We start from the raw sequence: 21,029 nt of genomic DNA on the forward strand, positions 1-21,029 counted from the left end.
TCTGCAGAGCAGCCAGTTGACAAAAGTGTAGAAGCTGCCATAGGTTACAGCAGCCCCAAGAGCTGCTGTAACTTACTTTGTGGATTGCACTGACCCACAGAGCATCCCAGAATCATAGAGGCATGAAGCACTGCACCCTCTTTGCCTGGGCTGTATCTTCTTTGTTCTGCATCCTAAGCGATGCAGCACAGAACCTAGCCCAGATCTTGAGCCAATTTACTGAGTGCAAATTACAGTTGACTGGAAAGATTCGGTTGTGAGATTCTTCTGACCTGTTGACAAAACACAACCTGCCAACGTGGCTGTTTGTACATCCTTCAGCTACATCAAAATTTCCAGCTCAACATCTAGTACTGTTGCTGACTGAGTCAGTCACTAGGACTTTGACTCTCCAAAAGATGGGAGTCCAAACATCAATAAATAGGTTACAATGAGACCTGAATATAGTATTTTAATTGGGTTGATATAATCTTTCTCCAGTATTTTTCAAGTTTATATAAAAGAAAACTACCCAGCCAAGCAATCTGAAAGTTCAAAAGCTAAGAAATACTTTTCTCTGTTTAGACTGTGAAATGTATTTCAAAATGGTTTTCAGTGCTATTTAGAAAATGTGCTTTCAAATATATATTTCACAGTTGATTCATAACGATAAGAGATTGCTGGGCCAAGCCAAATAAGCACAATTTTCTTCCAACGGTTTCAGAGCTTCCCATGTTCAAAAGAATAAAACGGAATGAGGATTGCTTATATATAACATTACAATACCGAATAGAATGGGGGATGGGGAGATACATGCTTGCGCGCACGCACATTACTAGGTTATCCTTTTTAGCTGTAAAAAGGAATGGCATATAGGGAATGTTGAGAAATACATAATGTATTTTGTAATCACACATGCAGTTGCTATGCTTTTTACATCCCGCTGTTTGCACTTCATATAATATTAATCATGATAACTATGCCATATAACTTTAATTATAGTAACTATGCCAGCTAGGAAAATGAATAGGAAGCCATTTATGAATTTTTCATCAGAATGGAGCACATAGGAGTCACAAAAAAGCTTAAGCATATGTATGGGTGAATTAAACATTGTCAATTCTTGACAGATTGAGGCTCTGAAAACCATTTCTGTAGCCAGATTTGCATGGGAAGCTGCAAAAAAACAATCTGAGGAGTAAATTGCACTGCCCAAAAACTTAAACTTTTTGACTTAATGGCTTGTATTTCCAAAAGGAAAGAATTTAGTCCTTTTAACAACAAAGAAGTGAAAGATTTTATTAAGATCTACTGTAGAGATGGTTAAAATTTTTAATGAAGTTTTTCATTAAAAAATAGTCTTTTAAAAATCAGACGTTTTCATAATTTAAAAAAATATATTCCACTCTCTGGTGAGCACAAGGATTAGGTCTGGGTCTGTCCTCTGCAGGTGTATGCAACTGGGGCAGGTTCTTTAGACTCTTCTTCCTTGGGGCACCCATAGAGGTTTCAGCCATAATCTTGCGCACAGTGTTCACTCTCTGCGGATGGTACCGTTTCATTGACTTCAATGTTCTCATATATTCATGTAGCAAAGTGGCAGGATTCTCCTGTTGACCCACCCTTTTAGCAGGTGTAGAACCCTGCAGGGAGATGGTAACTGATTCCTGATAAATCCTTGTAGCAGGTGTGGCTTGTTAACTCCACCCTGGCGCTAAGGGGTGTCTCTTTTTTGGAGAGAGGAAATTATGGTTTGGGCTACTGGTGTGTAGTCAAGGAAACCCTAGGAGTAGTCAGGAAGAAAGCTTAGCCTGAGGCTTACATTTCCATTGCAGTTTGAGTCACCCATAAAGCCAAACCACAGGAAGAGGGGAAGATTGCACTTCATACAGTGGGCCAAATCTTCCAGCAGTTTAATTTGGCAGATTCTTTGACATCAATGAAGCGGCACCATTTCCCATTAACCGACGGCCAGTATGTGTAGAATCAGTTCAGAGCAGTACGGGAGCTCCATCTACTTAAATGCACACTCATGCACGCACGTCCTTATGCACACACAGCCCCACACATATTTGCACTAGAATATATGCGCACTTTCTCACTGAGTGAGAGAGAATGAGATCTCCAGCAGAATTCTGGAATTACACTAAAAGAATGATCTAGAAGTGTTTCTCAATGACCGGTCCGTGAACCGGCACCAGTCCCTGACATCTCCCTGATACAGTTGAGGAAGGCAGTGAGCCAGTCCCTGCTATCAAAAAGGTTGAGAATCACTGATCTAGATTATTTTGTATTAAATAACGAAGTCATTTTTGCTATGGCTCTGGTTGAACAGAGTCTTGTTTGCTCATTGGTTTAACCAGATAAGCCTGGAGGATTCAAATAAACATAGGCCCCAGAGGAGAAAAATAGGCCCTTTTCATTAATTAGTCTGGCAAAAATCATCATATTGTTCAGAAAGGCTTGTTCAAGTGGAAATGCTATCTGGACAAGCAAATGGGCTAGGAGTTCTGCCTGCCAGAAAGAGACAAGGAGACTGGCTCCAGACTGAGGGGGTATCTGACATAAACATTAAGCTGCTGCTCACAGGGGTGGGTGGCTGGCCAGAGAGCAGGAGTGAAGCAGGGAGGACTGAGCCACCTCAGAGGTAGGAGGGGGAGGTGTGGCTAAGCAGGTTAATATTGCTGGGCTGCCCATCAGAGGGGAGGGGCAAAAGGAGGAGGGGCTGAGCAGAGTGGTGGAGTTGAGCTGCTCCTTGGAGAGGAAGGGGATGGGTATCATTGATGCTAGTAAAGCCTCGTAGGTAGGGCCAGACAGAAAGGTATGGCTGAACATGCCTTCATCTGAGCCTCAGTTTGAATATATGAGGTCAGTGATGATTGTGGAGCCTGAGAATTGGGGTTGGGTTTTTCAGCTGTAGTAAGATGGTCCAAAGGCAGCTAGTTTTGATACAAAGGTGAGCAATAATGCGACTTTCCAGCCAAGCCAGAGAAGGCTATGTAGCAACTTCTGGAGCCAGGCAACCTTAGCAGCAGCTGCCATTGCTATAGTACTGCATAGAAGTCCTGATCCACCATAGCACTTCAGCATGTGCTAACTTTTAGCTCATGAGTCGACTCTATGAACTCAGTGGGACTACTCACACACTTAAAGTTAAGCATGTGCTAAAGTGCTATGCTGGATCTGGGCCACAATGGGCATGATAACGCTGGTGAAGATAAATTGTTCTTGTCTAATTAGCAAGCCTCAGAATAGATATAATGGATCTGAAATTGTAAATGGAAACAATTTTATTTACAATTAATTTATGCTAATTGTAATCAGGAAGGGGAGGAGAAGAAATGCAAGAATCTGAAACACTAAAAGTTACTCTACAGCATCTTATATTTATATCTGAATTTTCTATGTCTATCTCCCATGTACATATTGACCAGGCCTGACCCTGCTTAGCTGATAAAAGGTGCTGATAAGGCGATGAGGTGATAAAGAGGCATACCATGCCATGGCCTAACTGTAGGCACTGCTGAATAACAACTACTGGAGATGTTCTAGTGATCTTAGAGCCCTCCTCTAAAGAGAACAGATGTTTGAACTAGATAGCTCACTATCAGTCCTTTCCACACTCTCAGAAGTCTGAGCCTATGATGTTGTATAACAAATGTCTGAGACAGACTCTATTCTAACATAAGGCTGAATACAGATGTGTGAGGCAAAACAGGTTTAAGTGATCAGAATTGTAAAAATTGGCTTATTTTTAATCTAATATAGAGTTTACTTATGCGCAAAAAACAGTAACACATGTTGTTTTGTTTTAATTCCAGGGTGGTGATTCCAAAGGAGAAAATTTGTGTATATCTCAGAAGTTTGGTATTGGATTTGATATGATGTTGTTTTGTGAGATTAAACTGCACTATTATAATTTGGAAATATTTTACACTTAAGGAGAAAAGTGAATGATTTTTGACATAGTGATTGCTACATTTTTGAACTTCTTGTAATCAAAATTGTTTATGCAAACAAAATTTATCTGGAAAATCTTTGGAACTCCTGACTATTGGTTAAATTTAAAGCACAATCTCAAGATGATGCCACTGTGACACTTGTAATGTTTTGCTTGTTAAATTATTAGAATTTTAAAATGTTTTGACATTTTTGTTGTTTTCATACAAGGGGGACGAAAGTGTATTTATTAGCTCCATGGTATGATGTGTTAGATTTGGCAATGAACTTTTTCTACTGAAGGCCTTGATCCTGCAAATTCCTCCACTGAGTGGAGAAATTATTGCAGAAAAAAATCATTTTGATTGTGGAATAGAGTGCCCACTGGGGTTCTGGCTGCCGGACCCTTGCCAGCCGGGATCCCGGCCGCAGGCCCGCTCAGCCCACTGCCGGCCTAGGTGAACAGAATCCCAGACTGGCAGCAGGTCGGCAGCGTAAGATCAACATTTTAATTTAATTTTAAATGAAGCTTCTTAAACATTTTGAAAAACTTGTTTATATAAGTAAACTAGTGTTGTATTGTAAAACAGACTTATAGAGAGAGACCTTCTAAAAAACATTAAAATGTATTACCGGCACGCAAAACCTTAAAGTGAATAAATGAAGACTCAGCACACCGCTTTTGAAAGGTTGCCTATCCCTGTGTTATAGAAATATTCCTACACTCCTGTGAAATTGAAGTATATTTAATATATTTGTAATTTACACATGTTTTATGTGCATTTTCATAATTGCTTCGTATTTGGCCCTTATGTTTATATTCTTGATGTTAATTACATCAAAATACCTAATAAAATTATTATTCATTAAATTCTATTAGAATGAGACAGAAGTTACAAAATATTTCCAAAAATAGGGGGGAAGGGGAGTGATGCATCCCAATGGCAGAATTTTGAGACTATCACATTGAATTCTCCATTAACAAGTAACTCTTCACCTGTCATTTTGAACAATTGCTTCCTGGATTTACTTCCTCTAGAAAAGTCAGACCAAGTAAAGACCCATTTTACACCAAGAGACTTCATTAACCTGGTGGTTTCAGAAGTGAGAGAATCTTTCTTCCATTTGCCTTTTTATTTATAAGAGTTATTCCATTGGGGGAAAAAAAAAAACTTTGGGTCCCCCCCCCAACATTTGCCTTTCTTGTGACTCCCCCAGTTCACTACAGACATACTAAGGGACAGATTTTAAAACCTACCCTCCCATTGTGCAAGGACAGCTTGTGGGTTCAAATAATGTCACCTAACATCCTGATCTGCAACTGGATCACCGGAATGCACCCTTGCAGACCCTCTCCTGAATTCAGTGTGGAATCCAAGATGATCGACACAGGTGCAGGGGTGTGTATGGGTAGATCCAGTTCCAGAATCTAACGCTTTGAAATCCAGCTACCTAATTGTACACATCAGTTAAATATCTTGGTGAGATTAATTGTGCCTGTAGACAATTGCGAAACTGACAGGTGCAAAATCATGGCTGCAAATTGAGATACTGGTTTGAAGCAGATATAGGGGTTAAGCTTCTTTACAAACCATCTCTACTTTTGTTTTAGTCCATGTGATGCATAGACTCAAATTAAAGGAGAGTGGTAAATGGGGAGATTCTAAACTACATGACAGTTCATAAGGTTATAAGTAAACATACATTTTCATTTTCAAGATAACTCCATGCATCATAACACATAACTGTGGTCTCAAGTTTAAAACTTGTATCCCTTGCCTGAGGTTTCAATGTCTCCAAAATGTGTATTGTTTGGGTTCACTTTTATTTTGTTTCTTTTATATGTGAATATCACAGTAGTTATTATACATCCTTTGTGCTGTTACGACTGCATTTCGCCAGAAAAAAAGACGCTGATAGTGTAGACTCTGCTAATGTTGTTGTTTTCAAAAGGTCTCTTAAAGATTTATCACTGCACATTTTTATGCTTTAAGATATAAACTTGCTATTGTCTGTTCTCACACATTAGGGTGTTACAGTATAATGTATAAATGTCTCTTTGCAGGATTTAGGAGGAGGCATGCATTGCCCCTCTACTGTACGTGTGCATCACCACTTGCTTTTATAACAGGAAATTGAGGTGAAGTTGTATTGTTGAGACATCAGTCGGTTCATTTTAATTTATACTTTGTTTTATGTTTTTAAGTGCCTAATGATTTTATGTGTGGGGGAGGGGGGGAAACAAAAACAAAAACCCACCCTTGATTTCACTGTTATGATGCATTCTTAACACACTGCACCGATTCCATATTGTTCTGTAATGGAATATTTTTGCAATTTCTGTTTGTAAATAAAGACTTATTAGACATATCTGTGTGCTTTTTTTTATCCTTAAGACGTACTATTAAAAATACACCTTCCAACAAGAAGTTAAATGGTGCAGTATATTTTCTCTGTATATTTACAGAGGTTCTCAAATAGAGATATAGATGGGGGGGGGAGGGTTGGACTGTACTTCAAGTCAATATATATATATATTCTGTTCCATAAATACTAGCAATTGCAGACCACAAGCAAATGTTTTCCATTCCTTTGTGGGGATACCTTTTGTTTCTTCGCTTCACTGTTTTGAATGACTTGGAAATGCCTTTTTTTATTTTTAGTGGATTGGTTAAAAGAAAACAAAGTTTTAAAAAAATATATTATTGCTGCTTTTCTCTTTTCAAAAACTGAAAAGTTAAACACATTTGCAAAACAGCAATTAAACGAAAATGTGACAAACATCTGGTTTGAAGGTATTAAGTACCGTAGACAATAGTATGGATTCTTTATTAAAGTCATTTTTGATCATATAGAAATCTAGGGCACAATAGTTCTAAGTTGACACATACAAGAAAAAACCCTCAAGTGGATGAATTTCAGAGGGAAAGGTTAGCCTGAGAAAGCTTATGCTCAAATAAATTTGTTAATCTCTAAGGTGCCACAAGTACTCCTGTTCTTTTTGCGGATACAGACTAACATGGCTACTCTTCTGAAACTCCTTGATGCATTTGCCTTTCAGTCTAAGAGAACAGCAGGTGATTTAGCTTCTATGCTACATATTTGCGAGATTCTCCAAGTAGTATCTGACTGTTTTATCAAATCAAGTCATATGTACATGTAGTGGGTGTGGCTTTGTGATATGAATTTTTCTGCTCTAGAGCAGAGGTTCTCAAACTGTGGTCCATGGACAGAGCTCCATTCAGGTGGTCCGCAGATAGTTCCTGCTAAGGTGTGTGCCTGGGTGGCCACACACAAGACAATGAAGGGCCACCCAGCTAATTAGTGAAACCGCGCAGGCATGGCTCCACTAATTAGGGGCCTAGACCCTGGAGAAGACGCACATGTAAGGTGAGGTGTGGGTGGAATAAGAAGTAGGTGGGAGGGGGCAGTGGGGTGAGAAGAGGCGGTGGGGGGAATTTGGGACATGCAGGGCTGCAGCGGCCAGAGAAAGAGGCTACTTTCTCCAGCTCCAGGGCTGTGGCTGCTGGGAAAAGACAGCCCTCCTTCCCAGCACCAACAATGTGGCTGCTGTGGTGGGAGAGATACCTGTCTCTGCCCCAGCTCAGGGGCTGCCACATCAGGGGAGAGAGGAAGAGACTCCCCTCCTTCCCAGCCCCAGCTTGGGAGCTGCCGTGGCGGGGGGAAAGAGGGCACATCCATCACATTAGAAAGGTAAGACTACTGATGTTAAAATACGAGTTGTGTGCTTTTATTTGTGGAACAAAAAATGTTGTGTGGTTTTTTTTTTTTTATATATATAGTGCTTTTAATCCAAAGCACTTTACAATAGTTAGCTAATGGTACAAACAACATTTGGAAAGATCATTAAGTGATCCCCTGAGACCTTCAGCAATTTTCAAGTGGTCCATGGGGGAAAAAAAATTTGATAACCACTGCTCTAGAGCCCGTTGGGGACTGAACTGCAATTGCCAAAACTTATTTGAATCAGACCAGAGAATTAGGAATGAAAGGATACATTTTTGTCAGTTTCTGACAATGTTTAAAAACAACCCATTTCTTTTCTTTGTTATGCAAACAACTGAAGATGCATACATGAGAAATAAAGAGACTAATAGGTCCCAATTGCATGTGGCATTGCTAATCAAATACATTTCTGCATCAAAAAGAAAATGCTTTAGAGTGCTTTAGAGCACTTAAGCTAGCTGAAGTGTTTATCTGATGAGATGCCATTTGACTTGAGATATCATACACCAATTTTGAAATATAAGAGCACCATGGGGTATGCTATTTGCTATGCTAAAGTCAGATCATTGCCAAATATTCAGATATGCAAATACTAGTTTCTCAGCTGCTGTGACCTTATGGCATATTTTCACATATAATCCTGCTTGCTAACTAAAACCTGTCTTTGTAAACACTCCCTTATTGGTAATGAAACCTGATGGATAGTTAATCTAGGAGCTAAGGGCAGTAGATCTCTGTGGTCTCCTCAGAGAGAAGTAAGGGTAGATATGTCAACAAGTTTCCCACAAAGTTTGTGATTCCCTCAGAACCTAACCTCCTGTTTAAAAAAAGAAAAGTTGGCATCCCTTCTTCAGGGCCGGCTCCAGGCACCAGCTTCTCAAGCAGGTGCTTGGGGCAGCTGCTCCGGAGAGGGGCGGCAGGTCCAGGTATTCGGCGGCAATTCGGCGGACGGTCCCTCACTCCGCTTGTGAGTGAAGGACCTCCCGCCGAATTGCCGCCGCAGATCGCAATCACGGCTTTTTGTTTTGTTTTGGCTGCTTGGGGCGGCCAAAACCCTGGAGCCGGCCCTGCCCTTCTTTGTGTGAAATTAGCCTTAACTATAGAAACCAGCACACTGTTTTGTTTAGTCTGTGACTGGAAAGAATGAAGAAAAAGAATATGAACATTAAGGTCTCATGTTATCTCAGATACTAGGGCGATGAGCATGCTCTAAGAACCTGTATGGAATGGAGTAGCACACAAAGCACTAGACTGAGCCACCTGGATACTGGATGGTAGAATTTTGCCAAAATTAAAATGCTGTTCAGTCTGGAGCCTGTAAATGGGACTGAAATTGTTTAATCGTGTGACAGAAACGTGATACCGCCCTGAAAGTTCTACGGATTTACAGGTCAAATTTCACTTAGGGCAGATGCTTGTAATTCCCATTACACTCACAGCAACTCAGGACTAAATGTGCACCACTGTCCTATCAGGGACACTAAACTGATTCATATTGTCACTTATCTAGCGTAAGAGGAAATACTGGGTATTAGGTGCATACGAGATAAGGGATTAAAATGGAATAACTTAATTATTATATTTTCCTCTTTCTTTTCCAGGTATTTTAATACATCTTTATGCAACAAACAAGCAAAAACAGTGTCATTTGTCTGACTCCAGCATACAGAAATTCTAGGGTATTAGTTTTGTTTAGATGCTAATCTCCTTTCCAAGACAAGAAAAGCCACCCATGTGCTTCGATATGTGGGGGAATTTGATGGTTCCAGGAGTGAAAGTGGGGAGTCCCAGCAGCAAGGGAGACAGATGCTCATTGAGGGACACTAGGTAACTCCTCCCCATCTTGGGTCTCTCTGGTACCCATTAGCCAGCTGGGAGATAGGGGTGTTGACTGGCCAGCATTTCCCAGCTCCCAGGGTTTAATCTGAAACATGGGCCATGTGGGGCATCTTTTGGCTCTGTTCCAGCAGCCCCACCCTAGCCACCCTGAATTAGGAATGGGAACCCAGCCTGACAGATGCTGTGCATGATAGGATTGCTTATCTACCCTACATTTGCACTGATTGCGAGAACTGATGAAGTATCCAGTGTAAGGGGAAGGAAGTCAGTGTTTAATTTGTAATGAAAGAGGTGCTGGGGCTCAAGCAACTTTTTTTTACATTCATACCTGATTCAGCAAGTCCAGAGGTGTCGGGACTATAAACTGTCAAGCCCAGAGGTCAACCCTGGCAAAAATTAAGCACTGAAGGAAGTAGATGAATTGGACTGTGGCTGCAACAGGCAACAAGTTAGTTCCCCACCTCTTCCTTTCCAGCCCCAACACCCTGGGTAGTAAAATCCTTGTAACATTTTACTTTTAAAGACTACCCCTCCAAAACAGATTCACTTATGTTGAGGCCCAGGAGGAGGGGTGTGTTTGTTAACCTCCTGAAGACTCAAGAAGTGTTCATGGTTTCATGTAACAGTGGAAATGGGCTGATTCTGTAAAAAACAAAAATCAAAACAAAATCTACCTTGAATCCAGAAGTGAAGGGGGCAGATAATGTTCCCTATTTCAGCCACTTTGCACTGTGCTGGGTATTTCCTCAGGGGAGTGGTGGCACAGGGTTAGCATAAGCAGCCCTATGCATGGTCCTTGCAGCAGTGACAGAAACATCAGGCCAGATGCTTTGCCCTTTTTTAACTGCTTAATTGCTTTCTCTAGTTCTGCTTCTGAAATTTCTAACAGTGAAACATTTAATTTTTCACCTTCTTTGCATCCATCAAATGGAATTGCTGCCTTTAGTTGGCTGAGTATGTCATTCAAATGTTCTCATCATCATTCCTTTTGTTCCGCTTCTGTTGTTAACAATCTTCCTCCTTCGTTTTTATGATACCACTGTAACGGCAATTGCTTACACACCTGAAACAGTTTCTTACAGCCACCTCTCACAGACGTTGCTTCAGCTTCTCTCACCTTTTGATCAAGCCATTCTCTCTTATCTTCCCGACATGACTTCTTTGCTTCTTTGTCTTTCTCTACAGACTCCCATTGCAGCATGCCCTGATAATTACATGGGATGCAAGCTCTTCAGCTAGTCCAGCTTCTGCTTTCACCCAACCCATTCTACAAAAGTACATAATGAATGAGATGAGATTGAAAAAAGTAGATAGTGACCTGCCTCCTTAGTGCTGTGATAGTGAAGCTGATGCATACAGTGGATGACACTGAATTTCAGGCAGTTAGGCTCTGCTGTGCAATGGTGCAAAAATAAGCTACGGACATTTTATAGCATGGACCCCATGACAATCTGTTAAAATGATGTGAACCCCTCCCCTCCCATTCACAAAACACCCCTGTGGCAATGACATAAGTTGTTTAGCTGGAGATGTTACGGCAGGAAAATACTGATATATTTCTAACTGTCTTTAATGTAGTTTAGCATCCAGAAACAGGGAGAAGGAATAGCACAGTGTGACCACAAGCACGTTACTTGATTACCTCCTCCACCATGGGAAAGCCATATAAGGAAACAAATATAGAGAGCACCGTGCCCCAAAGGGTGTGTGTACACTCTGAACTGGAGGTGTAATAACTCATTGAGCTAGCGCGCTAAGAATAGAAATGGTGGAGGAAAGAGGAATCCCTAGTATAAGTCTGTCTGGGCTAGTAGGTAGGTAGTTGGGGATGGCTAGCCCCTCTCGCTGCAGTGGCTACAGTGTGCTAGCTAGATCAGAGCTAGTGCAGGTAAGTCTACCTGAACTGGAAATCACACCTCCAGTTCAAAGTGTAGACGTACCCGAAGTGCTACTAGTCTTACAGTGAGGACTATCTGGAAGCCTGCTCAGAAATTATTTTTGTGTTCCCTCATCCTGTCAAAGCCACATAGCACTTACCTTCCCAGTGTCTTTACTGGTGGTATCCAGAGGTACGTATTTATATTCTGTTACTGGTTTAGGATGGGAAATGGTTTGCATTTCATTTTTGATAACACAAAGTCTTTGGAGTAGGATGGCTCCTCTGAATTAGCAGGCCCATTAGCGACTATATTTAATGAATCTGTAAACTCGGGGGTAGTCCCGTTAGACTGGAGAATAGCCAATGTGGTTCCTATTTTCAAGAAAGGGAAAAAAAGTGACCCGGGTAACTATAGGCCTGTTAGTTTAACATCAGTAGTGTGCAAGGTGCTGGAGAAGATTCTGAAAGAGAAACTAGTTGAGGACCTTGAGGTTAATGGCAAATGCGATAAATTACAGCATGGTTTTACGAAGGGCAGATCGTGCCAAACGAATCTGATCTCCTTCTTTGAGAAAGTAACGGACTTATTAGATAAGGGAAATGCGGTGGACCTAATTTACCTGGATTTCAGTAAAGCGTTTGATACAGTACCCCATGAGGAACTATTGGTTAAAATGAAAAACATGGGGATCGATATGAAAATCCAGAGGTGGATAGGGAATTGGTTAATGGGGAGAATGCAGCGGGTCGTATTAAAGGGTGAATTGTCGGGTTGGAGGGAGGTTACTAGTGGAGTGCCTCAAGGTTCGGTTTTGGGACCCATCTTATTTAATCTATTTATAACTGACCTCGGGACAGATTGCAAGAGTGGGCTGATAAAGTTTGCGGATGATACGAAGGTGGGAGGAGTTGCAAACTCGGAGGAGGATAGGGATACTCTGCAGGGAGACTTGAATGAGCTTGTGAATTGGAGTATTAGAAATAGGATGAAATTTAATAGTAAAAAGTGTAAGGTTATGCACTTGGGGACGAATAATAACAATTTTAGTTACAAGATGGGGACGCATTGGTTAGAAGTAACGGAAGAGGAGAAGGACCTAGGGGTCCTTGTGGACCGCAGGATGACTATGAGTCGGCAATGTGACGTGGCGGTGAAAAAAGCCAATGCGGTCTTGGGATGTATTAGGCGAGGTATATCTAGTAGAGATAGGGAGGTCCTGCTTCCGTTGTATAAGGCACTGGTGAGACCTCATTTGGAGTACTGTGTGCAGTTCTGGTCTCCAATGTTTAAAAAAGATGAACTCAAACTGGAACGGGTGCAGAGAAGGGCGACTAAGATGATCAGAGGAATGGAAAACCTGTCGTATGAAAAGAGATTAGAGGAGCTTGGGTTGTTTAGTCTGACAAAGCGAAGGCTGAGGGGGGATATGATTGCTATCTTTAAATATATCAGAGGGGTTAATACAAGGGAGGGAGAGGAATTATTCCAGTTTAGTACTAATGTGGACACGAGAACGAATGGATACAAACTGGCCGGGGGGAAGTTTAGGCTAGAAATTAGACGAAGGTTTCTGACCATCAGAGGGGTGAAATATTGGAACGGCCTTCCGAGGGAAACGGTGGGGGCGACGGACCTGTCTGGTTTTAAGATTAAGTTGGATAAGTTTATGGAGGGAATGGTTTAATGATAAAACATAGTAGTCAAGGAAAACCAAGCAATGGTACATGAACAACATAATGGCCAACAAGGGTCAGGCTAGAGACTCTTGCCTATATGCTCGGGGTATTACTGATCGCCATATTTGGGGTCGGGAAGGAATTTTCCTCCAGGGTAGATTGGCCGAGCCTCTGGAGGTTTTTCGCCTTCCTCCGCAGCATGGGGCAGGGATCACTAGCAGGAGGGTCTCAGCCGATTGAAGTCACTAAAACACAGGACTGGGGACTTCAACGGTAGAGTACAGGGAAGGGTCTTGCGGCCTGCGGGATGCAGGGGGTCAGACCAGATGATCATAATGGTCCCTTCTGACCTTAATGTCTATGAGTCTATGAGTCTATGAATTCCACATTCTGGACCTATAGAAGAAGCACCCTTTACAATTGAACTTCCTATGGGATATAACTTCAATGCTTCTGAAGTTGCCCGTTTCATCGTTAATAAGTTCAACCCCTGTGCAGTACAGAGGAATATGTCTTCTCAGTGTTTTCAGCCCAGTTTGTTCCTTCCACTGTTTGTATAGCTGCAGCGCACACATTGCAGGTGAAAAAACCCTATTCCAGATGCCAATAATTATTCTCTTGCACTCAGCACAGCAATCATTGTGCGGCACCCAGTCAATAAGTACATTACCAAGGCAAACAACGATAATGTCTTATAGCCTGGGCTCTGGGACACAGATTTCCAAAGGAAGACCCTCAATAACTACCATCTCCATCTCTTTCAGGAGTGAGAAGCCATTTTTTAAAAATTCAACATCCTGGCTTAATAAATTGTAGAGGGATAGTTCAAGAAGGATTGTAGAAGGATTAGCTGTGGAACTATCAACAACCTGAAATGGAAGGGATGGGTTGTAGTGGTCCCAGATTGAGTTATTGTAAAAAGTAAACTGTTCTTCATCAAATGTACAGTAATTACCATTGAACAATAAAGGGGTCTTTAAAGGAAGCCCAAGTGGTCTTGGGAACAAGTCATTGGACAGGGAGTCAGAAGAGCTGGGTCTAGTTCTATCACTGACCCACTCTGTGACCCTGGGCAAGTCACTTCCTCTCTTTTCCCTCATACCCTTTGTCTGTCTCATCTCTTAGTATGTCTTTTAATGGGACCTGTCTTTGTTAGGGCCTATAGGTTTTACTGTAATACAGATAATTTCCAAAGTGGAGAATCACTTTTGCTGAGACATTTAACAGTGAGTCTGAAGTAGAAACTCTGCAAACATTAACTTACAGCTGTTTCTAAATTCATCTAAACTGTGGTCCATTAAAGCAAAGTGATTCTCGGGTGTGAACTGAGGTGTGACTGAAGGTAATTATGCTGATTGTGCTGAATGTGCTTTGGGGGAGCTGGGTGATTTGCTGAGGCTATTGCATACAAAGCCAGAGGACAAGAGATCAGCTGAGAGAGAGCTAGCAGGGGGTGACCCCAGACAAAGAGAGAGTTGGTTCTGAGTGGGTATTAATTGTTGCGTAATCTATCAGTGAACTGCAGTCTGGGTGTTTCATGGACTAGTAAAGCGCATGGCATTAAATGCCCAACTATACGAGAGAGACCCTGATGTAAGTAATAACTGCTATGAAGAATGGATATTGAACTTTCCAAGGCAGTTCAGTATGAAATAATCATGTAAAAGTATTCCTATCTATGCATGGAGATCATGAGGGCTAGACGTCTATGCTGTGTAAGCTAGTTTCTATTCAGGAGAGAAACCAGTGATAAAACCAAACCAGAGAGGAATCATCAAGGGAGACATGACAGCATGGGAGTCCGTATGAAATAGTGGTCGGGAATGAAGATGGAGGGATGTGTTATCAGTGAAGAAAAAATGTTGTAGGAAGAGTGGAATGGAAATATTTATAGAGCCATAAAATCATTTGACTGGTGTGGAGAAAGTAAATAAGGAAGTGTTATCAATCAACCATGTAATCTAAGGGACTTGAAAAGAAAACTGAACGCAGCAAATATAGGATATGGGAGACCTGGGTTCAGGTCTGTACTCTAAATCAGGCAGAGGGGGAATTCAAACAGGGTCCCTCATATCTCACGTGAATTCCCTAACCACTGGGGTACTGGGTAACCTGGGGACATATGCATACCCACTATCTTTTGGGCAGGGCCTTAGCCTGTAGGCCTGCTCTGAGCACACCTACAGGCTGGAGTCCTGTTGGTGAGATAGTGGTAGAATGCCTAGTTGAGATTCCCTTTGGCTTGTTCTAGGACTCAGAGCTGCTCCTTAATGGTAGGGCAGCATTAGAACTTAGGCAGCTTTGTACATGCCCACCAGTGGAAACTTAGGCGCCATGGGGATTTGGGCACCTATAGGGTTAGGTGGAAGCTAAGCCGTGGCTTTGAGAATGTCATTGACACCTAAATTTTAGACTTAGGTGCCTAAGCACCTTTGTGAGCCCCATCCTTGCTATGATTTTCACTTTGGTTCAATTAATTCTCAGAATTTATGACATTATCAGGCACAGTAACATACGTCATGGCCTTTCCCTGAAAGCCAGATCCAATTATATTTTACACTGGATTAACCTGACCCAGTGCAGGAGGCAGAGAAAAATATCTGTCTCCCCATCCTGCCCCGTTCATTTTTTCCTGTTATTACACACACAATGCAATTTTACACAAAACATTTCCTTGTCCCTTCTCAAAGATTATTTCTATTCATCCACAAAGCATCCCCCAAAATGCATTACAGTTCCGAGGAGAGCTGCTCCACACTCAAAATGATTTTTCATGTAATAAATACTTGACATTTAGAAAAATGGCTTCTAAATTTACACAGCGCAGTCCTCACAGTTTGAAATTACCCTCTAAACACCCTGAAGTGCCAGGCTCATAAATAAATATCCCCCCAAACAGATTCACATGTATTAGCTTACTAAGTATATTTCATTTCAGCAGGGATGATTGCTACAGGCACCAAGAAACAGTGCTTTGGTTTAAATTAAATGCTGAGCAGACAGGCCGATCACAATTGTAAAACCCTCTCCTTGCCCTTTGCTTTGTGTTTTCTTTGGTTGTGATTCAGATTGCTCAGTCTGAACTGTTGAGCTGTGTTCTATTTCAGAGTCCAACCAACTGTACATCAGGTTGATAAATATCACAGAAGCAGTGAAGAAACTGGAATTTGTATGGAGGGGGCAAATATTCGGTGTAAGGTACTTAAATGGTCCCTATTGCTGTAGCAACTCACTTAGTATTACAAAACCCCCGTGTGTAGGGGGGGGTGCATGTCTATAATCCTCATTTTAAAGATGGGAACTGAAGCACAGAGAAACTAAGTGGTAGACCATGAAGGAGACAAAGAACAGAAACCAAGGAAACGTTCCATTACTCAGGTTGGTGTTCCTACCTCTAGAAGTGCAAAATCTGACCTTGCCCCCATCTCTGGAATAGTGTGCTTGTAAGTGGGGAAAGGAGGGTGAGGTAGGATTATTGAACCCGAAGAGGGGAGGTCTACACCCCTTCACACGATGGAGAATAGAATCATAGAATCATAGAATATCAGGGTTGGAAGGGACCTCAGGAGGTCATCTAGTCCAACCCCCCTGCTCAAAGCAGGACCAATTCCCAACTAAATCATCCCAGCCAGGGCTTTGTCAAGCCGGGCCTTAAAAACCTCTAAGGAAGGAGATTCCACCACCTCCCTAGGTAACGCATTCCAGTGCTTCACTACCCTCCTAGTGAAATAGTGTTTCCTAATATCCAACCTGGACCTCCCCCACTGCAACTTGAGACCATTGCTCCTTGTTCTGTCATCTGCCACCACTGAGAACAGCCAAGTTCCATCCTCTTTGGAGCCCCCCCTCAGGTAGTTGAAAGCAGGTATCAAATCCCCCCCTCATTCTTCTCTTCTGGAGACTAAACAATCCCAGTTCCCTCAGCCTCTCCTCATAAGTCATGTGCTCCAGACCCCTAATCATTTTTGTTGCCCTCCGCTGGACTCTTTCCAATTTTTCCACATCCTTCTTGTAGTGTGGGGCCCAAAACTGGACACAGTACTCCAGATGAGGCCTCACCAATGTCAAATAAAGGGGAATGATCACGTCCCTCGATCTGCTGGCAATGCCCCTACTTATACAGCCCAAAATGCCGTTAGCCTTCTTGGCAACAAGAGCACACTGTTGACTCATATCCAGCTTCTAGTCCACTGTGACCCCTAGGTCCTTTTCTGCAGAACTGCTACCTAGCCATTCGGTCCCTAGTCTGTAGCTGTGCATGGGATTCTTCTGTCCTAAGTGCAGGACTCTGCACTTGTCCTTGTTGAACCTCATCAGGTTTCTTTTTTGGCCCAATCCTCTAATTTGTCTAGGTCCCTCTGTATCCTATCCCTACCCTCTAGTGTATCTACCACGCCTCCCAGTTTAGTGTCATCTGCAAACTTGCTGAGAGTGCAGTCCACACCATCCTCCAGATCATTAATAAAGACATTAAACAAAACCGGCCCCAGGACCGACCCCTGGGGCACTCCGCTCGAAACCGGCTGCCAACTAGACATGGAGCCATTGATCACTACCCATTGAGCCCAACGATCTAGCCAGCTTTCTATCCACCTTACAGTCCATTCATCCAGCCCATACTTCTTTAACTTGGCGGCAAGAATACTGTGGGAGACCGTATCAAAAGCTTTGCTAAAGTCAAGGAATAACACATCCACTGCTTTCCCCTCATCCACAGAGCCAGTTATCTCATCATAGAAGGCAATTAGGTTAGTCAGGCATGACTTGCCCTTGGTGAATCCATGCTGACTGTTCCTGATCACTTTCCTCTCCTTGATTCCTTGAGGACCTGCTCCATGATTTTTCCAGGGACTGAGGTGAGGCTGACTGGCCTGTAGTTCCCCGGTTCCTCCTTCATCCCTTTTTTAAAAATGGGCACTACATTAGCACTACATTAGCCTTTTTCCAGTCATCCGGGACCTTCCCCGATTGCCAGGAGTTTTCAAAAATAATGGCTAATGGCTCTGCAATCTCATCTGTCAACTCCTTTAGCACCCTCGGATGCAATGCATGTGGTCTCATGGACTTGTGGACATCCAGTTTTTCTAAATAGTCCCGAACCACTTCTTTCTCCACAGAGGGCTGGTCACCTTCTCCCCATACTGTGCTGCCCAGTGCAGCAGTCTGGGAGTTGACCTTGTTCGTGAAGACAGAGGCAAAAGAAGCATTGAGTACATTAGCTTTTTCCACATCCTCGGTCACTAGGTTGCCTCCCTCATTCAGTAAAGGGCCCACACTTTCCTTGACTTTCTTCTTGTTGCTAACATACCTGAAGAAACCCTTCTTGTTACTCTCAACATCTCTTGCTAACTGCAACTCCAAGTGTGATTTGGCTTTCCTGATTTCACTCCTACATGCCTGAGCAATATTTTTATACACCTCCCTGGTCATTTGTCCAATCTTCCACTTCTTGTAAGCTTCTTTTTTGCGTTTAAGATCAGCAAGGATTTCACTGTTTAGCCAAGCTGGTCGCCTGCCATATTTACTATTCTTTCTACACATCGGGATGGTTTGTTCCTGCAACCGCAATAAGGATTCTTTAAAATACAGCCAGCGTGTGGATGTTCACTGAGCCCAAGCTGCTGTGGGGTTGGCGTATTGGAACAGTGTGGGCATGGACAGGGTGGAGTTAATCCCTTAATGGCTGCATGGATCCACTGGCCATTCTCTCATGTGACCTGGATTTCCACATTTGTCTGGCTCGAATACTTCCTACGCTTTGCAGTTTAACTATCCTGGCTTTTTACTTGCCCTTCCTGCTTCCTCTCTCGTCTGCTTCCCTCATTTTTTATTTCAGGCTGTTTTTGACTAGCCTTTATTTTTAATTCCTCTTTCTGAAGGTTGGTGTTGCCATGCTAGCTTTCAGTATCTTTCCTCCCTTATGGATGATGGACTTGTTTATATGGTGGTGACTGCTAGTTACTGGCTCACCTATAATTACTTCATGACCAAATTCCTGTGTTAAGATTAAATCAACAATAGCAGCTCTTTGTTCGAGAACAAGCTGTTTTAAAAAGCTATTGAGAAAGAGATGAAGCCATTGTTTTGCATTTTACACGTTTAGATGCAGGTAGCTGAAGCCCAGCATCACTGGTTTTATTAGGCTACGGGTTCGGCTACATTTGAGCTGGGAGGTGTGATGCCCAGTGTGCGTAGAGGTACCCACACTAGCTCTGCTTGAGCTACCATGCATAAAATAGCAGTGCATCTGTAAAAAGAACAGGAGTACTTGTGGCACCTTAGAGACTAACAAATTTATTAGAGCATAAGCTTTCGTGGAGCTCATGCTCTAATAAATTTGTTAGTCTCTAAGGTGCCACAAGTACTCCTGTTCTTTTTGCGGATACAGACTAACACGACTGCTACTCTGAAACAGTGCATCTGTGATAGCCAGGGAGGCAGCTCAGGTTAGTTGCCTGAGTACATATCCAGGGAGTCCGGGTGAGTGTGTATATGGGCAGCTAACCCGAGCCACCCAGGTTACACGGCTATGTTTAGCAGGCTTGCTTGGTATGGCTAGCGCAGGTACATATACTCAAGCTGGAAATCACACCTCCCAGCTCAACTGGAGCCACACCCAGGGCCGGCTCCAGGCACCAGCTTAACAAGCAGGTGCTTGGGGCGGCCAAGGGAGAGGGGTGGCAATTCGGGGGCGACAGGTCCCTCACTCCCTCTAGGAGCGAAGGACCTGCCGCAGAACTGTCGCTGCTGCTGATCGCGGCTTTTTTTTTTTTCTCCCCCAATTGCCGCCGCCGGTCGTGATTGCGATTGTGGCTTTTATTTTTTTTTTCCCCTTGGGGCGGCAGAAATGCTGGAGCCGGCCCTGGCCACACCCTCAGTTACCTTCTCATTTCCCTTAGTACTGTGTCCTCTGTATGCATTCCCTGAGCAGGAGGCTGGTAGTGTAACTCTGTCATTGGGCTAAACATTCCAAAGTGATTCCTTTTGGAACAGTGCTAACTGAACTGCCAACAGTAAGGCCCAGATGTACAAAAAATGCCAGAAGCAGGCCCCGTGGGATTCACAAAACCCCTGCTCCGCTGCCCCCAAAATCTGTCGGTGCCTAAAATCACTCAGCGCCTATGTTTTTGAGCAAACGTTCCATAGGCACCTATGTTTCTGTTGCTGCCTCTGCCCTAATGCTATGCTGCTATGGCTCAGAGCCCTGACTCCAGTAGCCAACCCTCAAACATAAAGTCTCACCACCCAGCCTCTCACCAGCCTAGTTACTCCTTGCAGGGGGGACCCCAACAGCCCTTCCGGTTCCAAGTCTCCCCAAATCTGTCTCCCCATAGTTCTTAACTGCCAGATGCTTGGACTTTTCCCCTCTGGTTCATCACTCCCAAAAGTGTGAAAACAGCTCCCAGTTATCAGTTCACTTTGGCACACACACTCCACACACTCTGCACCCTGGAGGCCTGCTTGGGGCGAACGTCAACACAAAGTTGAATAGAAAAACCACTGATTCCAAGCTGAACGAGTGAGAGGAAACAAACACCGACAGGGTACACAGAAAATAGAAATGAAGATGCAAGCCCCAGCTTTACACTTCTTTATCAGACACATTCCCTTTTCTAATATGAGTGAACTGGTACCTCAGAACAGTTTCCCATCATGCCCCCTGTCAGAGAGGGGATCCAGCCTTTCACGGACAGCTTCCTGCTTAGAGGCTGCCCCTCAGTTTCTGGATAGACACTTCCATTTCACGCCTCCTTTTTAAGGGCTTTCACCACCACCACACTACTCCCATGCTCACTTTCCCCCCCTTTTCTCCTGACATGGTTACTCATGATTATTTAGCTTCAACAGAAGAGACTGAGGCTGAGGCCCCTCAGCAGAATATCCCAATGACCAGTGGTTAGGGCACTCACCAGAAAGGTGGCAGAGCCCAATTAAAATCCTGTTTCCCCTCAGGTAGAGAACATAAGAA

General features: G+C 43.1%; 1 protein-coding gene across 1 annotated transcript in view; it reads left to right on the top strand.

Moving 5' to 3' along the window:
- The window catches only part of ST8SIA6 (ST8 alpha-N-acetyl-neuraminide alpha-2,8-sialyltransferase 6), a gene marked incomplete in the record, with an annotated part of 50,438 nt that extends 46,052 nt beyond the window's left edge, over positions 1-4,386 (top strand). The window contains 1 exon segment of the mRNA XM_034760346.1: positions 3,801-4,386.
- Positions 4,387-21,029: the final 16,643 nt, after the last annotated feature.

Source organism: Trachemys scripta, chromosome 2, assembly GCF_013100865.1.
Source record: "Trachemys scripta elegans isolate TJP31775 chromosome 2, CAS_Tse_1.0, whole genome shotgun sequence".
NCBI classification, from domain to species: Eukaryota; Metazoa; Chordata; order Testudines; family Emydidae; genus Trachemys; species Trachemys scripta.